The 20,341-nt window shown below is 44.3% G+C and overlaps 1 protein-coding gene across 3 annotated transcripts in view; it reads right to left on the bottom strand.

The window, feature by feature from the left end:
• Window positions 1-20,341, bottom strand: part of spock1 (SPARC (osteonectin), cwcv and kazal like domains proteoglycan 1) — a 389,701-nt gene that overhangs the window by 253,873 nt on the left and 115,487 nt on the right. The window lies entirely within an intron of this gene.

Genomic DNA, 20,341 nt, shown 5'->3' with positions numbered 1-20,341 from the left:
GTGCTTTAGTTTCCTCCCATGTACTAAAGATGTGCTCAGTGATTGACTATTCCACTCTACAATAGCCCTGGTGTAGATGTGGGGGGGGGGGGGGGGGAGGGAAAGAGAATCAGGGGGACATTAATGGATATGCACCATAATAGGTTGCAGAGGAATAAGTAGGGCCATGGAAATGATGGATTGCTCTGAGCATCAGCATAGGCATGAGTTGGATGGTCTCCTATTCTGTGAGGAGATACCCAAACATATATTAACAATGCATTCTTTATTTTTTCCTTTACGTTGGCCCTGTTACTTCAAGCAGTTACATTAAAGCTACGTCCTTTGTTTTGTTTTAACTTTCCCGCTGGAAGTACGAGACGAGTACAATTACAACATTTAAAAGGCACTTGTGCAGATACATGGACAAGACAGGTTTGGAAGGATATGGGACTAGCTTGGTTAGGCAACTCGAGTGAGCTAAAGGGACTATTTCCATGCTGTATAGCTCTGTGATTCTAATGGAAATGTATAACACATTCGCTGACCAATGCAGTACAGAATTCGCACAATCATGCCATCTCTGTGAAATACAAGCATTTTTTTTTTTAATCCCATACTTGTCCATACCATTCCAACATCTCATTTCAAATTACCAGATCAACAGTATTGCAGAGTAGGTACTTAAATGTCATTCACGTGCCTCGATGAAAATCAAGAATTGTTTTCATAAGCATAGGCTTAAAGTTACTTCTTAATTAGACCATGACCTTTTACATATGTAGTGCTTTCAGAACTAACCCACAGTAATGAGATGCATGTCTCCTAAGTGCTGATTGCAAGGATCCAACTTAATACAGCATTCCTACTCAGAAGTTAATGGCCATTTGTTTAAAAGCACCAGTGTGTTGCACTCTGCTGCAAAGGTTTATCCCACAATAGAATGAAGTCAGAGGGAGAGTGTTGAGCCACCAATTTTTCATCATTCGTGCTTGGTGTTTATGCAGCTTTAATCATACGTTCATAAGTTATAGGAGCAGAATTAAACCATTCGGCCTATCAAATCCACTCTGCCAGTCGATGATGGTCGATCTATCTTCCCCTCTCAGCCCAATTCTCCTGCCTTCTCCCCATAACCCCCGACACCCTTACTAATCAAGAATCTGTCAATCTGCACAAAAACACTGAAAAAGGGTCTCGACCCGAAACGTCACCCATTCCTTCTCTCCAGAGAAGCTGCCTGTCCCACTGAGTTACTCCAGCATTTTGTGTCTATCTTCGGTGTAAACCAGCATCTGCAGTTCCTTCCTTCCACACTTAAGGGGCTGTCCCACTTGGGCGACCTAATTGGCGAGTTTAGATGAGTTTGAAAAAATGACATGTTGAAGACCTCCTTTGACTATGTAGAAGACCTCCTTCGACCTCCTTCGACTATGTTGAAGACTAGTTACGACTAACTTCAGGAGAATTGGACACCGAATAGTGGAGAGTGAAGACAACCTCCTTCCATCTCCTTCCATCTCCTTCGACCTCCCTTTGACTATGATGAAGACTATCTACGACTACCTTTGACTACCTTCGATTACCTACGACTAACATACCGACCTACTACGACCTACTATGACTAAACCTACGAGTAAAAAAAGGATTGATTTTTTCCATGGCGACCTTTTTTTACTCGCGGGCATTTTTTAACATATTGAAAAAAACGCCGCGACCTAGCTGAGACCTTGAGTACGCGGAGACCACTCTCGAGCATGAAGGAGAGTTACGAAGACCTCCTACGACCTTGTGTCGACCATGCTGCGAGTATGAGACGAGGGCAAACTCGCCAGAACTCGCGGATTAGGTCGCCCAAGTGGGACAGGCCCTTAAGGTGTAATCCTCATTTTTATATCCTGATATTGAGACATACAGATTTGCATTCTTCTTGAATTTGCATACATAAAAGCAGTCGGTATAAGATGACTGCTTTTTGAAGTACAAATGAAGGAAGAGGCACACACACATCATTCTTCACCACTGCAATACCAGAAAACTGAATAGGATGTGATTATCAGCAGTGGTGCATGGAAATGTTGTAACATTGACGTGGGACTCTACCTTGAACTCAAAAATTGAGCTGGGATTCTAGTGTTAGACAACTTGCTTTTTTTTAAATTTTATTTTTTATTTATTTTTAAAGTAAAATTTGAGAATGAGGTTGCTTTTATTGCTGTGTTTATGGGGCCCAATATGATTTATAATCATTTTTTTAATTTTTGGAAGTAGTGAAATGAGTTACATCATAAGTTACACTGACTTTATAAAGTGGTTATAAATTCAAAAAATTACACTTTCATCATGCCGGTTTATTTAAAAAAAATGTCAAAAGCTTTTCTACGAGGTACGGAATACCATTACCGTAGAACTTGTCTATTGTTGAAACATATTTATGCATTGACCAGAAAATTAAACTCTCACACATCACTGGCTTCTAAGCAAATAGAAAAATAAAAGCTTTTTTTTCTCCCCATTGCTCTCTGCAAATTAAAAATATTCCAATTTCAAATGAAATTGAAGTCAGTCACTTTTATTCTATCTTGGCTTCATAGAAAGTACCAACACGCAAAGCCATTAAAGAAATATGAAGAAAGTTAATAAAGTTAATTAATTTTTGAGACTGGGTAAAATTCACATTTAACACTTGTCTATTAGGGCTTCAACAATGTACAATATTTATGAACTGACTGCTATGAGAATGATCCCAGCGTTCAGAGTACCTCTATTCAGTATATCAATATTTATAATTCAAAGATTAATAAAACGGTACCTCAAGCTTATAATTTCATTGCACCTTTCAGAACTGTACAATTGTTTGATTATAATTCAGAATTTCTGATAACTAATCAGAGACCTTCTCAATGCAGCAATTGGTTTGGAAAATCACACAAGAAATAATTTACAAGATTCAGTCAAATCCAATTGCTCTTCGCTAATCTTTCCAGTGACTGCTGAAACACAGAACGCTGTCATTATAGCGTGTCATTATCACCAAGAGAGGAAATAAGAAAACATAAATTTGACAAATTGCACTCTAAAGGAGATTGCAGGTAAAAGAGACACCAGCAACTACAAAGGATTCTCGATTAGCCAGCAGTTGGTTTACTGGCTTGCAAGTCAAACCTGCAACCTTTCAAAAGCAGCAGCAAAAGCTGTCTGTTTTGAAAGACTCACATTCCAAATTGTAAAACCCAGCTCCTGAGTGGCTTTTAAGGTCATAAGGTCATAAGTTACAGGAGCAGAATTAGGCCATTCGGCCAAGTCTATTCCACCGTTCAATCATGGCTGATCTATCTCTCCATCCTAACCCCATTCTCCTGCCTTCTCCCGATAACCTCTGACACCCGTACTAATCAAGAATCTATCTAGCTCTGTCTTAAAAATATCCATTGGTCTCCACAGCCTTCTGTGTCAAAGAATTCCACAGATTCACCACCCTCTGTCTAAAGAAATCCCTTCTCATAGGAACATTCTTTAATTCTGAGGCTATGACCTCTAGTCCTAGACTCTCGCACTAATGGAAACAACCTCTCCACATCCACTCTATTCAAGCCTTTCAATATTCGGTAATACAGTAAGTGTACACTTTCCCCTGCAACAGCACTTGTAACACCTGCCCCTATACCTTTAGACTTTAGAGATGCAGTGCATTCAGAAAGTATTCAGACCCCTTCATTTTTCCACATTTTGTTACGTTACAGCCTTATTTTAAAATGGATTAAATTCTTTTTTTAAATCATCAATCTACACACAATACCCCAGAATGAAGCAGTGAAAACAGGTGTTTAGAACTTTTTGCAAAGTAATTAAAAATAAATAACTGAAATATCATATTTACATAAGTATTCAGACTCTTTGCTCCGACACTCAAAATTGAGCTAAGGTTCATCCTGTTTCCATTGATTATCCTTGAGATGTTTCTACAATTTGATTGGAGTCCACCAGTGGTAAATTAAATTGATTGGTCTGATGATTGAACTCTTTGGCCTGAATGCCAAGCGTCACGTCTGGAGGAAACCAGGCACCGCTCATCACCTGGCCAATACCATACCTACGGTGAAGCATGGCAGTGGCAGCATCATGCTGTGGGGATGTTTTTCAGCGGCAGGAACTGGGAGACTACTCAGGATCGAGGGAAAAATGAATGGAGCAAAGTACAGAGAGATCCTTGATGAAAACCTGCTCCAGAGTGTTCTGGACCTCAGACTGGGGCGGAGGTTCACCTTCCAACAGGACAACGACCCTAAGCACACAGCCAAGACAATGCAGGAGTGGCTTTGTGCCAAGTCTGTGAATGTCCTTGACTGGCCCAGCCAACCCCACCTCTCTTTTCCAATTTTCCCCCACCTGCAGCATCGGTCTGAGGAAGGATCCCCCCTGAAATAACTTCTGCCCATTCCCTCCAAAGCAACCTCACCTCCTGAGTTCCCCAGCACGCCAAGACTCCAGCACCTGCTGTGTCTGGTGAATCTGAGGTGCCGTGTAAAACAAGTTGTTTTTTGAGGAATTTTAATGAATTTCACATTTTACACAGGTTCTTCCTTCCACGACGATTGCATATACACAAACATACACATACACACACACATACACACACATATACACACACATACATACACATACACACACACATACACACACATACATACACATACACACACACATACACACAAATGGAATCACTAAAAAGGAAGAAACATCAATAGAAGTTTAGAGATATAGACAGTGATATCGAGAGATATGGAATAAAGTGAAGACGAGAATGATAATAGACATTTGTGGGTGAGGCAGCATCTATGGAGCGAAGGAATAGGTGACATTTCGGGTCGAGACCTTCAGACCTGAAATGTCACCTTTTCCTTCGCTCCATAGATGCTGCCTCACCCGCTGAGTTTCTGCAGCATTTTTGTCTACCTTCGATTTTTCCAGCATCTTCAGTTCTTTCTTAAACAAAGACATTTGTGGAAATGGAAAAGAAAGGAAATGTACTATGATCTTTGAAAATTTAGATAACGTTACAAATTAACTAAAATTGCAGGTAATTCCTTATAATAAACGTGAGGACATGGCTTTTAACACAATGCGTTTGAAATGTTGCACGGTTTGTATAGAGGGATAGTAAAAGTGAAATTATCATCAGATCAGAACGATCCTCAAACCAAGCATCAACATCAATGTTATTTTGATCAATTTCAACCTCAATAGGCAAGTTGGGTCAATTTGAAAACTTGGGTTACTTGCCTGGTAAACCACGACACTTGTAAATGTAAATGGAAATACATCAAACTGTACAATATCTTACAGCTAACATCAGAATTGTGGGAGCCCAAATCAGATTGAATCACGGACAACCTTTAATCTTATTTGAGTGTAATGGACTTTTGTTGAAAAATGTCCCTCATTGCAATATCACGCAAATTAAACTTCTTGGAAATAGGCCCTTGGGCCCACTGAGTTCATGCCGTGGCAGGGCCTGAGTTTTACAGCAGTGGGCCTACGGCTAAAGCGACCACTAGCATCTTGTAGAATATCCCTCCAGACACAGAGGCAAGGAAAGAAACGTTATTTTTCTTTTGTTTAGTTTAGTTTAGAGATAGACATGGAAATAGGCCGTTTGGCCCACCGGGTCCATGCCGACTATCAATCACCCATAGACTAGTTCAATCCAACACACTAGGGACAATCTACAGAAAGGAATTAACCTACAAACCAGCACATGAATGTGGGAAGAAACTGGAAGACCTGGAGAAAACCTATGTGGCCGTGGACTCCATTTAACTCTGTACAGACAGCACCCGTAGTCAGGATTGAATCCTGGTCTCCGGTGCAACAACTCTACTGCCGTGCCATCGTGCTGCCCCAAGATGTTCACAGTTCTTGTATGTTACTACTTACATAATACAATTCCAGGATATGGGAAGTACTCTCTACAGAGTTTTTAAGCAAATAATACATAATGTTGAAATATTTTTGTCAGTAAGCAGTAAGAGCACCAAAATGTGTAATTAGAATCCAATTTTGTGGTGCAGAGCTAATAGCGATGATAATGATGTAAAAAACCAACAGATCTAATGAGGAAGCCACATAGGTCAACAGTGATGATCAATTAAAAGGCATTTTCTGTATTTGCAGCCATTCTATTTTCGTAACATTGGAATTCACTTGATTGTTGATGTTTCCGCAAAATCAGCACAACAGCAGCTAACATTTCGGGAATGAGAAAAATGTGCGAGATTTTCTGATCAGTGATGCTCACATGCAGATGCTTAATGTGCTTGCACTGCAGTCTTCATAGCTCAAACATATGCTTAAATGGATTTAGCCTGCATAAAATGGATTAAGCTTGCACAAAATGTAATGTAGAGAAAATTCCAACATGTGCATCTTGTGTGAAGTTCAGTGACTTGAATATACATCAGGGCCGATTAAATTCATTTGCTGTTCCAAGAGACAAATATGCTTCTGAATAATTCCACAATTTTCCTCTTACACTGATAACGTTTCAAATATGTTAGTGTGGAGATTATCTCTTGCTGGTCATTATTCATCAGTGGCGCTGTCAAACTGAAGAGAGTAGACAGGTTTGCAAATTGCAAAGAAAATTGGTCCACAAAAGCAAGGCGAGGCTGGGGATGCATTGGGAAGAAGGTGATCAAAGCTGGCTGGGGATCAGAGTGGAACACTGTAGCTGCCGAACGCCCATGTGCGGCAGAAGCTCCTGACGGGTCGCAGGCCTCTGCCATTCCCCGGCGGGAGGCCGAGCTCGCCCATCGCAAAACCGGGAACCCACCTGGAGTGAGTGGGAGCCCCAAGAGGACCAGCAACCATGGAAGCTGGAAGGACCAAGGTCTTACCTTCCGCGCCCTCAAGGTCGACTGCGGGAGGCATGGAGGCTGAAGATGGCCGGGCAAGGAGAGGGATGGTGGTTCGCTGGACAATCCAGATGGAGGCGACGGCTGCAATGGACCTTAATGGCCAGCTGCAGATGTGACTTTGAAAATGGCGCCTAATCTTGGTGTCTCTTGCATGTGGGCTGTTTCTATACATGCTGTACTTAATCTGGGATTGTACTTACTATGTATGGGAAAAATCTTACTGATCTGTAGGCACAAACATTTCACTGTACCTTGGTACCGGTGGTAATAAAGAACCATTGAACCATTGAATCTATGGTAGAATGAGTGGCGTTGGGTGATTAGACCAGAGAGGGAGTGTTAAAGGGGAAAAGGGGAGATGCAACGAGACCTGGGTGTCATGGTACACCAGTCATTGAAAGTAGGCATGCAGGTGCAGCAGGCAGTGAAGAAAGCGAATGGTATGTTAGCATTCATAGCAAAAGGATTTGAGTATAGGAGCAGGGAGGTTCTACTGCAGTTGAGACCACACCTGGAATATTGCGTACAGTTTTGGTCTCCAAATCTGAGGAAGGACATTATTGCCATAGAGGGAGTGCAGAGAAGGTTCACCAGACTGATTCCTGGGATGTCATGACTTTCATATGAAGAAAGACTGGATAGACTCGGCTTGTACTCGCTAGAATTTAGGAGATTGAGGGGGGATCTTATAGAAACTTACAAAATTCTTAAGGGGTTGGACAGGCTAGATGCAGGAAGATTGTTCCCGATGTTGGGGAAGTCCAGGACAAGGGGTCACAGCTTAAGGATAGAGGGGAAATCCTTTAGGACCGAGATGAGAAAAAACATTTTTCACACAGAGAGTGGTGAATCTCTGGAACTCTCTGCCGCAGAAGGTAGTTGAGGCCAGTTCATTGGCTATATTTAAGAGGGAGTTAGATGTGGCCCTTCTGACTAAAGGGATCAGGGGGTATGGAGAGAAGACAGGTACAGGATACTGAGTTGGATGATCAGCCATGATCATATTGAATGGCGGTGCAGGCTCGAAGGGCCAAATGGCCTACTCCTGCACCAATTTTCTATGTTTCTATGTTTCTATGTTTACACATCTCTGATGGAAATCCCGGCACAGCAGGTTTAAAATTCTGTAATGTTCATGAATTGTATCATTAGATATACCAAGAGGACTAATCCTAAAATATTGAGCAATAATATCCAGAAAAAACACAAGGGCCTGTGATTCCTTTAGTAATTATTTGGAAAACAGAACATGTCTTTTCTCACATTTATTTGTGCAAATAAGGATTTACAACATGGCCAAAACACAAAGTGCTGGAGGAACTCGAGGTATGAAAAGATACAAAGAACAATTGAATGAAACGTAAGAAAAGAACAAATCAAAGCCATATCGTGCCTCTAGTTTTCCTCTCCCCTGACTCTTGGTCTGAAGGGTCTTGACCCAAAACATAAACTATTCCTACTTTCCAGAGATGTTACCTGACCCGCTGAGTTACTCCAGCAGCTTGTGTTTTATCTTCGGTGTAAACCAGCATCTGCAGTTCCTCCCGAAACTATTCAATCTTAAACGAGGTATTTGTAATTTTGGGTCAAATGATCCTGCACAATGGAACTCAGAATACCCAAATCATTCTAAATGTCGAATGTCAAATGAAATCAATGCAGTGTGAAATCTGCACCCTCTCTCCTTAATGCTCTGCTTTTAAACCCATTTTCTGCTCTGGCAGTTTCTTCAAGTCAGAAATGGACCCAATACAGATAACAACATCGCACAGCAGATGCAATGTCAGCTAGGTCATATACAGGCATACAGCGTGGAAATTTGCCCACACCGGCAAACTAGTCCCAGCTACACTAGTCCCACCTGCCTCTGTTTAGCCCATATCCCTCCAAACCTGTCCTGTCCATCTACCTAAGATAAACAAAAATTGTTGGAGTAACTCAGCAGGACAGGCAGCATCTCTGGAGAGAAGGAATGGGTGATGTTTCGGGTTGAGAAGGAAGGGTCTCGACCCGAAATATTACCCATTCGTTCTCTCCAGAGATGCTACCTGTCCGGCTGAACACCAGCATTTTGTTTCTATCTTCGGTTTAAACCAGCATCTGCAGTTCCTTCCTACACTGTTCATGTACCTGTCCAACTGTTTCTTAAACGTTGCAATGACCTGGCTCAACTATCTCCTCTGGCAACTCCTTCCATACATCCTTTGTGTTAAAAAGGAACCTTTCAAATCCCTATTAAATCTTTTCCCCTTCACCTTAAACCCATGTCCCCTGGTCCTCGGTTCCCGTAATCTGGGCAAGTGAATCTGTGCATCTACCCAATCTATTCCTCTCATAATTTTATACATCTCTATAAGATCATATTGGTATAACATCAGAAACCACATTTCCTGATATCTTTCACATCAGAGCAACATTCCCCGAGATCTTTATTTCTTTAAAAAAATTAGAACTGATTAAAATTAGCTTTATTTCCTAATGATTGTACCCTTCCTTACGTTGCACAGAGAATCATACACACTTTTCTCTGATCAATCACCATAAGTGTTTTAAAGAAAAGCTTGATAATCCAAACTTCATTCATCATATCAACCTTACACAGTCTGAAGATGATGTATGTGCTCCCAATCTTTCAAACATTTATTTCCTGGAGTATTAAATCAAAAAGGATTAATTGTAACTGCCTTTCTCCCTCTGGGAAAGATGTTTATTAGTAAAATACATTTCCCAATACAATGATTATCGTGAGCACAAATATAAGCATTGCAATATTACAATACGGATAAAATGACTCGCTATAATGAAGCAACAAAAAGCAAAAATTGAATATATATGTGCTGAGGAACTGTCAGCATTTTGTCAGCACTTTGGAATCCAGTTTTGATTTTACCCAGAACCGAACGCACAAATTATCATTTTTGAATAAAATCATGTAAACACTAAACTGGATTAAGTTCTTCTGGTAGCAATAAGATATTAGCATACCTGATCAATTCTGACCAGAAGTACTTACGGCAGCACAGTGGCTCAGCTAGTAGACCTGGGTTCAATCCTGACCTCGGGTGCTGCCTGTGTGGAGTTTGCACGGTCTCTATGAATGGACGTGTTTTCTCCAGGTTTCCTCCCACACAGAGAGGTACAGCGTAGAAACAGGCCCTCCGACTCAACTTGCCCACACCGGACAACATGTCCCATCTACACTAGTCCTACCTGCCTGCGTTTGGCCCATATTCCTCTAAACCGGCCCTATCCATGTACCTGTCTAATTGTTTCTTACACGTTGCGATTGTCCCTGCCTCAACTTATTCCACAACTCAAAAACGTGCATTTTGTTGGGTTAATTGGCCACTGCAAATTGTCCTTCATGTGTAGATGAGTGATAGAGCCTGGGGACAGTTGTGGGGAGTTCTATAAAACATAGTAGGATTAATATAAGATTTTAAATGGATGGTTGATGGTCAAAGGGGACTTGCTAGACTGAACGGCCTTTTTCTGAGCTGTGTCTTTCACCCCGCCCTCAGGTGTGCAACTAATAATACAAGAACGGAGATAATGTAAATAAAGATAACGGAAATAATATAAGTAACAGGAGCAATGGACAAAGGTCATATTTGGGGCGGCACAGTGATGCAGCAATAGAGTTTCCACCTTACAATGCCAGAGGCCTGGGTTCGATCCTGGCTATGGGTGTTGTCTATATGGAGTTTGTACATTCTCCCTGTGACAGCGTTGGTTTTTTCCGGATGCTCCTGTTTCTTCTCACATTTCAAAGGCGTTCAGGGCGTGCAAATCCTAGTACGTAGGATGGAACTGCCATACAGGAGATCGCAAGTCAGCGCTGTCTCAGTGGGCCAAAGGGCCCGTTTCCATGCTCACAGTACAACTCAAAACATGTTGTACTGTACTCCATCTGCTACGCAGTATCCCATTCACAAAGCTTATCTATTTTCCCTTGAAGCCTCTATTTACATTCTCACTTAGCTGGAGAAACTCAGCGGAGGAATAGGTGACGTTTTGGGTCGAGACCTTTCTTCAGACGGATGTGGGGGGGGGGGGGGGGGGAAGAAGAAAGGAAGAGGCGGAGACAGTAGGCTGGGGGAGAGCTGGGAAGGGGAGGGGAAGGAGGGAGAAAGCAAGGACCAAAGATGATAGAGCTGAGCAAGATACGCCGCTCGTAGTATGTCATGGGTGATTGTTCGTGCCATTTTGACGGGCTGCCTCAATACCGTCATGGCGTCCACATCTACAGCTATAAATTGTTGTAATAGCCAATGTAGATGACCCTACCTGTCTTTCTTCAGGTTCCCCAATAACAGGTGAGGAAATATTATTGTTTTCTGTCGATGTTATTCTGTCCTGAAAATGATATTTTCTGTTCTCTTCTGAGATAGGACTGTAAACTCCTATCTCACCAGGGCCTAACCTTTTCTGTACCACTCTACTGCTTTTTTTAAAATTGCTGTTTTTTTTCCCTTTTTCCTTCCGCCCACAATTTTTAATATGTAAAAGAATATGTGATTCTGTTCCATTCTGTTGTAGTTTGTTTGGTTGGTAGCTTGTCTTTTTGCACAAAGTCCGCGAGCATTGCCACTTTTCATTTCACTGCACATCTCGTATGTGTATGTGACGAATAAACTTGACTTGATTCCCATCAACGGTCATTGGGAAACTAGGTTTGTCGGTACATTAGAAAGTTAGTAAAACAATGTTTTAATAGATCTATACTTACCACACCATTAAAGTCATTCATTTTTGTACTTCTGTACATTTTTGTTTTTGTTCTTGTAAAGCAGGAGTCTCCAAAATATGGCCCGCAGGACACATCAGGCCCACCACGAGATTTGTCAAGCTCAGATTCGAGTCGGGGATTGTGGCCGCCCAAGGCTGCTCTTAGTGTTGTTACCGGTTAGGTCCCTCGAATTGTCAGAGCTGAGACATCACAGGGCCATAGGTGAAGAAGGGTGCAATGGTGGGGTGGGGGGGTTCAGCAGCAGCGGTGGTCAGGATGGGTCGGCTTGTGCCATCGTTCCTCTCTCTCTCTCTCTCTTCTCTCTCTCTCTGTCCTCACTCTCTCCCTCCCTTCTCTCTCCCTTCGCTCTCTCTCTCCCTTCCCTCTCTCTCTTCTCTCTCTCTCTTCCCTCTCTCCCTTATCTCTATCTCTCTCTCTCCCTTCTCTTTCTCCCCCTTCCCTCTCTCTCTCTATCTCCCCCTCGCTCTCTCTTCCTTCTCTCTGTCTTTCTCTCTCTCTGTCTCTGCCCTCTCTCTCTCTCACTGTCTCGGCCCTATGTCTCTGCCGTATCTGCCTCTCTCTCTCTCTCTCTGCCTGGGAGTTGGGAGCCCTGCTAGTGTCTTAGGTCCAAAAGAGGATAGAAAGAAAATACTTAAATGGTCTATGTAAGAAGATTTTAAGAAGCTCTTCTACATTTAAGGTAAATTGACATATTAGTGGCAAAATGCATCTTCAATATACAGGTCTCTCCCCACAACTGAAAACAATTGCACTTCAGTGACATATCATCCATTCTGCAGGTATGTAGTTATAATCAATTTTTTTCTTATTAGTTAATCCTATATGATATTTTCTGTAATTTCAGATGTCGACAGCGGGTCCAGAATACTCGTCGACAAGATCTCCTACACCGAACTCCGGTGTACTTGTCAAACAACTGCCATCTTTGTTCTGACACTGAACTTGACCAGTTTTCCAACAAGCAGACCAATAACAGGCTAAATTGGAATGCAGTTCCAATGCTCTTTGACAATACAATACAAGGGAAACTGCACAAAGGAGGGGGCTGGGGAGGAAGGATGGGAGGGAAATGGGCTTAAACAGATAAATTAAGCAGGGGGAAAACATTTAAAAATAAAATTAACTAAAATATGTGGAGTGAGAGATGAGCTATGTCACACACTGTTCCCCTACAACGCTGATTACACTGCGAGAGGCATAACGGAAGTCACGTTTTGCATTCAAAGATGGTGGCCGTGACGCTCCGTTACGTACTACACCTCATTGCATTGGATTACGTAGGAGTGGAGTATCTTGCTCTGCTCTTTGGCAAGGACTACCTGAAATTGGAGATGTTAATGTTCATGCCGCTGGGGTGTAAACTACCCAAGCAAAATATGAGGTGCTGCTCCTCCAATTTGCGGTGGGCCTCACTCTGGCCATGGAGGAGGCCCAGGACAGAAAGGTCGGATTCGGAATGGGAGGGGGAGTTGAAGTGCTGAGCCACCGGGAGATCGGGTTGGATATTGTGAACTGTGCGGAGGTGTCGGGCGAAGCGATCGCCAAGCCTGCGCTTGGTTTCACCGATGTAGAGCAGTTGACACCTAGAGCAGCGGATGCAATAGATGAGGTTGGAGGAGGTGCAGGTGAACTTCTGCCTCACCTGGAAAGACTGCTTGGGTCCTTGGATGGAGTAGAGTGGGGAGGTAAAGCGACAAGTGTAGCATTTCCTGCGGTTGCAAGGGAAAGTACCAGGGGAGGGGGTGGTTTGGGTGGGAAGGGACTAATTGACCAGGGTGTTATGGAGGGAGCGGTCTCTGCGGAAAGCTGAAAGGGAAGGTGATGGGAAGATGTGGCCAGTGGTGGGATCCCGTTGGAGGTGGCGAAAATGTTGGTGGATTATCTGTTGTGCCAGTGGTGAGATCCCGTTAGAGATGGCGAAAATGTTGGAGTGCCAGTGGTGGGATCTTTTTTTTGTGGCCATTTTCCCAATCTACATCTCTGCTGACATTAGGAAACTGATCTGGGCAGTTTTTCAGACTGCTTAAACATCTTGCAGAGTCCATTGAGTATGCTAGAACTAACAGGAGATGCTTTCTCCAGCATTCAGTTTCAGTCGCTGCCTCAAAAAGGCTGGCAGTATCATCAAAGACCCACACCATCCTGGCCACACACTCACCTCCCTGCTACCTTCAGGTAGAAGGTACAGGAGCCTGAAGACTGCAACAACCAGGTTCATGGAATAGCTACTTCCCCACAGCCATCAGGCTATTAAACCTGGCTCGGACAAAACTCTGATTATTAATAACCCATTATCTGTTATTTGCACTTTATCAGTTTATATGCCTATATGTTCTGTTGTGCTGAAGCAAAGCACGAATTTCATTGTCCCATCAGGGACACATGACAATAAACTCACTTGAACTTGAACTTGATATATGCAACAGATGCCAGAGTAGCAATGCCAGTGGCAGCATCCCATGAAAGATACTACCATTATGGACCTGACCACACACATGTACATATCAGTCTTAGCTCGAGGGTATTCTTCTTACGGTTTGCAACATGCCCTCTGCAGCAGCGTAGAGATGTAAATCGTTCTTCGGACAAGTTCCTGCAGTGGTGTCACAGTTGCCAGTCTGCAGCCTGATGTCGCCAACTACAAGTACTGCCTACTTTGAAAAAGTTCTTCTCCTCACTCCATCCGGGGTTATATGCGACTCTCTCTCACTGCTCCACCTCTGCGATTCTTGTTGTTCTTCTGTGTAAACCAGCATCTGCAGTTCCTTGTGTCTACGTCTCTCTCTCTCTCTCTGACGTTGCCACTGTGCTCGCTGTGAATTGTGCCACCGAACTATGCCGCTCATCCCCTACAGTGGCAGTCTCTGTGGTGGTGACGTGGGCTCTCAGACTCAATGAGGAACTTTGGTCACTATCAGCATCATTTTTCTCTTCCACCTCTCCCTCCAACTGCTCAGTGCTTGGGCCTGCCCTTAGAATGAAGAACTGGCTTAACTCTGAAGATGCACATTGCCCAGTCTCTTGCGCTTTAGAATTTCCTGACATGTAGCTTTTCTCCCTATGTATTTATCAGAATCATAACTTTATGCATGCATTTGAATGTATTAGATTAATAGACGGAACTACTGCTAACATAATTATAGGTTACATAAATATTGTGGGGATTAAATAGAGAAAGCGCTGCAAAATGGGCACAGATTTCACAATATATGATTAGCCTGCACACAAATACATGCTGCTATTCATTACCATGGTTTCAGCAATCAGACTGCGCTAACTGAATGCCCTAGCAGTTTAGCACAGAGTCCAATTTCATAAGTGGGCAACATGAGTTCAAGCAAGGGGTTGCTGAACAAGCCAACCTGGAACTTTGAAATGAAAGGAGCGCCGTTTGAAAGCAGCAATCATGAAAATCCCTCCGTACTTGATTAGTACAGGAGTGGAGCAGGAGAAAGGAGTTATGAGGGGGAGATAGATCAGCCGTGATTGAATGGCGGAGTAGACTTGATGGGCCAAATGGCCTAATTCTGCTCCGATCACTTCTGATCTTAGGAGGCACCGCACAATTTGCTGGAGGAGATGGCTGAACCAATGCAAGATATCCTGACTTCCTAATACATTCAAAGATAAACAAAATGCTGGAGTAACTCAGCGGGTCAGGCAGCATCTTTGGAGAAAAGGAATAGGTGTTTCAGGTCTAAACCTTTCTTCAGACTGAGAGGAGAGGGAAACTAGAGGTATATAAAGTTTCAGAGCAAATCAGAGCCGGCACTGATGGCCATGGAAAGGTGGAGCCCACAATGGTCCATTGTTGGCTGTGGATCAGGCGATAACAAAGGGATATATAAGGATGCGAACAGTGGAACTAGCAGGACAATTAGGGTGGGGTGGGGGGAGAGAGAGCGAGAGAGAGAGAGGAGAGAGGAGAGAGAAGGAGAGGGAGAGGGAGGGGGAGGGAGAGGGGGAGGGAGAGGGGGAGGGAGAGGGGGAAGGGGGAGGGAGAGGGGGAGGGAGAGGGGGAGGGAGAGGGGAGGGGAGGGGGGAGGGGGAGGGGGAGGGGAGAGGGGAGAGGGAGAGGGAGAGGGAGAGGGAGAGGGAGAGGGAGAGGGAGAGGGAGAGGGAGGGGGAGAGGGAGAGGGAGGGGAGAGGGAGAGGGAGGGGGAGAGGGAGACGAGGGAGAGGGAGAGGGAGAGGGAGAGGGAGAGGGAGAGGGAGAGGGAGAGGGAGAGGGAGAGGGAGAGGGAGAGGGAGAGGGAGAGGGAGAGGGAGAGGGAGAGGGAGAGGGAGAGGGAGAGGGAGAGGGAGATGGGGAGGGGGAGAAGGAGAGGGAGGGGGAGGACAGGGAGAGGAGGAGGGAGAGGAGAGGGAGGGGGAGAACAGGGAGGGAGAGGGTGGGAGAGGGGGAGGGAGAGGGAGGGAGGGGGAGAGGGGGGGAGAGGGAGGGGGAGAGGGAGAGAGAGAGGAAGAGAGAGAGGGGGAGGGAGAGGGAGAGGGAGAGAGAGAGGGAGAGAGAGAGGGAGAGGGAGAGGGAGAGGGAGAGGGAGAGGGAGAGGGAGAGGGAGAGGGAGTGGGAGAGGGAGAGGGGGAGAGGGGGAGGAGATGGGGAGGGGGAGAGGGGGAGATGGGGAGGGAGATGGGGAGGGAGATGGGGAGAGGGAGAGGGGGAGATGGGGAGGGAGATGGGGAGGGGGAGGGAGAGGGGGAGGGAGATGGGGAGGGAGATGGGGAAGGGGAGGGGGAGGGGGAGGGGGAGAGGGAGAGAATGCAGGGGTTACTTGAAATCAGAGAAATCAACATTCATACCAAATTCTTTGCCTTCAAGAAGTGTGCAGACTTGCCAGAAACTGAACATAAGGTCCTGATAAAATCAATGACCTAACGCATGGTAAAGGTCACCAAATAAAGTTTCAGGTGCAAAATCCCACCAAATGGGCCACTGCTCAATGCACCGTCACACTACATATGCCATGTTATTCCCATTGCTCTGTATGTTAACTCCCCTTAAGATGCAAATATGTGGCTTCCACTGCCCATCCATCTATGGTCTACAGTCTGACGACAAACAAAATAAATATCAAGTTCAAATAATACATCTATGCTGGCAACAAAATAGACTCGTATTCATTCTTGCAATAATAAACCAACTTGCTTACCAACAATTTTTATCTGGGCTCAGTCTTGAAATTGATGTGCATCTCTGTGTTCTTTCTCATATCACGATTCTATCGCTCACACCAACAACTAACAAACCATTCTGGCAAGTAACAAACCATTGCCAGCAATTCAACCGTGACACCCACGTTGCTCAAAAATGCAGTGTACTATGTTTACATATTCTGTTGTGCTGCAAGTAAGAATTTCATTGTTCTCTCTGGGACATATGACAATAAAACACACTTGACAATTTACAATTTTACCAAGAACAATTAACCTACACACCTGTGTAAGAAGGAACTGCAAATGCTGGTTTAAACCGAAGAGAGACACAAAAAGCTAGAGTAACTCAGCAGGACAGGCAGCATCTCTGGAGAGAAGGAATGAGTGATGTTTCGGGTCGAGGCGGGTTTCCAGAGTTACTCCTCCTTTTTGTAACAACATACCCTCCTGTACGTCTTTGGTGTGTGGCAGGAAACCGGAATTCCTGGGGAAAACCCACGCAAGTCACCGGGGAAGAACGTACAAACAGACAAGCACCCATACTCAGGATCGAACCTGGGCCTCTAGCACTGTAAGGCAGCAACTCTGCCGCTGCGCCACCATGCCGTCCCACAATTGCGAGACTACCACTGTGTTCTGTCATGACCGTTAATTCTATTCTCTGTCACGATGACAGCATTTAGAATTTGACCTCCGCCAAATGAACAACTGTTGTCTGGAAGTCAAGCAGACCAGACGTGCCACTCTTGATAACTGAAGGTGACGTGAATGGCTCAAAACTGTTCATATCACCCAATGCGATCACGACCTCTTGGCTTACCCTCACCTTTATTTTCCTGCATAGTTCTGGTCCCAAAGGAAGCGAAAGACACAGAGAGCAGATTATACCCGACATCAGACACTTGCCCTTCCAGGAAAGGTCACAGTAATTACATTTCCTTTACATTAGTGCAGAGATAAGGAAATCTTTTCGATTGAGGCCGTCAGGAACTTTTAGTATTTCAATCACTTCGCCCAAAGGATATGTTTACTATCGATCCAACAATGGAATGTTGGGAAATAAAATGAAGCTCTGTAAAAGGAAAGTGTACAGGGGAAATAAAAAATTATTATTCTACAAAGAAGCTGGATATTATTTGGAAATCAACTCAACGACATGAAAAGCAATAGAGATAGACACAAAATGCCGGAATAACTCAGCGTGTCAGGCAGCATCTCTGGCAGGCTATCTAGCAATGGATAGGTGACGTTTTGGGTCTGGACCCTTCTTCAGACTGATTGTGGGGACTGGGAGGGAGGAGGAAAGAGGGACTGGAAGCAAAAAAAAGTTCAGGATAAACCAGGGGCGGAAACAGACAGGGAGGTTCCCTGATAGACAGATTGTTGGCTAGGAATAGTGTGATCCCAATAAGGCTACAGGTTTGGCTTGGAACTCCACAGTTAGCCAAGCAACGTATTAGGGTGGAAATTTAATAGAGATTTGCAAATACATAAAAGTTCTTAAGCTATTTTTGGGTATTGAACAGATGTTAACAGAGTAGCTGAGAGCCGTGATATTGTTTATTGCTAAGGAGAAGGTTTAGAGGCTGCAGGGCAATGTTCTGGTACTTTGAACATCAGCTTACATGTTTTACATATTCATCCGCTTGCATTCATATATGAATGCCATAAAGCTACCCCAGTGAACACCAGTACCCAGCAAATAGAGGTCTGTTTACTGCTTTTGGATGTAACTGAAGGAACTTTGGCCTTGGGGGAGGCTGCAGGCATGAATATGAAGGAAGAAAAGACAATCTCCTGTGGCAAAAGTCTATTGATGTGCTGGCCTTGAGCGGAATCTGGGAGTGCAATCAGTCCCAACAATGTCATCCTTGCAATCCCCAACTCTTGACAATAAGATCTTCAATGTCTGTCTGCATAAAACAGCATTTTTCACTGAGTATCCGCCTTGATCCTCTCTATACTATTTTAGGGAACGAGCTATCTAATTGTAGTTCATGGCTGACCTGATGCGTTAACTTTTCTCTCTTTTCATTGCCAGTTCTATTTACTATGTGCCACGCTTGAGATAACTGGTGTGTTGCATCATTCTAAATGCAGACAGTAGAAACGTTAAAAGCAGGTCATTCAGCTTATTATGTTCATGGTGGATGAAAACAAATACTTATCCTAATTCCTTCTTCGATCAATAACCATGTACTGTTGAAATGTGGTGCGACTTCCAATCAAGCCCCTATTGCCCTCATCCACCTTACAAAACCTACCAAGGAAAGACATAAAGTGCTGGAGTAACTTAGCGGGCTAGTCAGCATCCATGGAGAAGGTGGATAGGTGATGTTTCAAGTCGGGGCCCTTCTTCACACTGTTCATGGATAGGTGACATTTTGGGTTGAAACCCTTCTTCAGGCTGTTTTTACAAACCTACCGATTACTTTAACTCGATGCCCTCTGGTCTTTGAGTTCCCTTAAGGGGACATACATCCTTTCATTCACTATACCTAATCCCTTCATTATTCTATATTCCTTCTCAAACAAATCTTCCCTCAGCCTCCTCTTTTTCAAAACAAATAGGGAGTAAGTCCACAGCGTCCTTGTAAGTGGCAACAAGTGGATAGGGTGGTACAGAAAGCGTATGTGACACTTGGTGTTATCGGTTGGGGCATTGAATATAAAAATTGGGAGGACATACAGCAACTGCACAAAACTTTAGTTTGGAGTATTGAGTGCAGTTGTGGTCGCCAGATTACAGGAAGAATCCCGAGGATCAACAAACTCATCAGGAAGGCTGGCTCCCTCCTGGGGTTGGCGTTAGATTCATGGGTGGTGGTCTTGGATGAGAGGATGCTCCTCAAACTGCAGAGCATCTTGGACAATACAGCTCACCCCCTCCATGACACACTGGTAAACCTGGGGAGTACCTTCAGCCATAGACTGGTCCCACCAAGATGCAGCACAGAACACCACAGGAGATCCTTCTTCCCTGTGGCTATCAAACTGTACAACTCCTCCCCCATCTAGACCGATTCCCCTCGCCCCCCCCCCCCCCCCCCCCCCCCCCCCCCCCCCCCCCCCCCCCCCCCCCCCCCCCCCACAGCCAATCTTTGCACATCCCCAATCCTTTCCACTCATCACTTTCATTTCATGTTTCATGTATTTTGTGTTTTATGTCTGTTGGCGGATCAATCTCCCTCCTGGGATAAATAAAGTTCTATCGTGTCGTAACGTATCGTTTTGGAGAAGGTGCAAAAGAGATTCACCAGGATGTTGCTTGGTTTAGATATTAGTTATAAAGAGAGATTGAATAAACTCTGCAGTGTCAGAGGCTGGAGGCAGATACAATAGCAACTTTTCAGAGGCATTTGGACAGGTACGTGAACAGGCAGGTCTGGATGGATATGGAACATTGCTGGTAGATGTTTTAGTTTTAGTTATCGGGATACTGAGTGGAAACAGGCCCTTCAAGCCCATGCCGACCATCAACCACCCATACACTAGTTCTATCCTACACACTAGGGACAATTTACACAAGCCAATTAGC

Source organism: Amblyraja radiata, chromosome 11 (genome assembly GCF_010909765.2).
Source record: "Amblyraja radiata isolate CabotCenter1 chromosome 11, sAmbRad1.1.pri, whole genome shotgun sequence".
Taxonomy (NCBI): domain Eukaryota; kingdom Metazoa; phylum Chordata; class Chondrichthyes; order Rajiformes; family Rajidae; genus Amblyraja; species Amblyraja radiata.
This window is presented reverse-complemented; position numbering and strand designations above follow the sequence as displayed.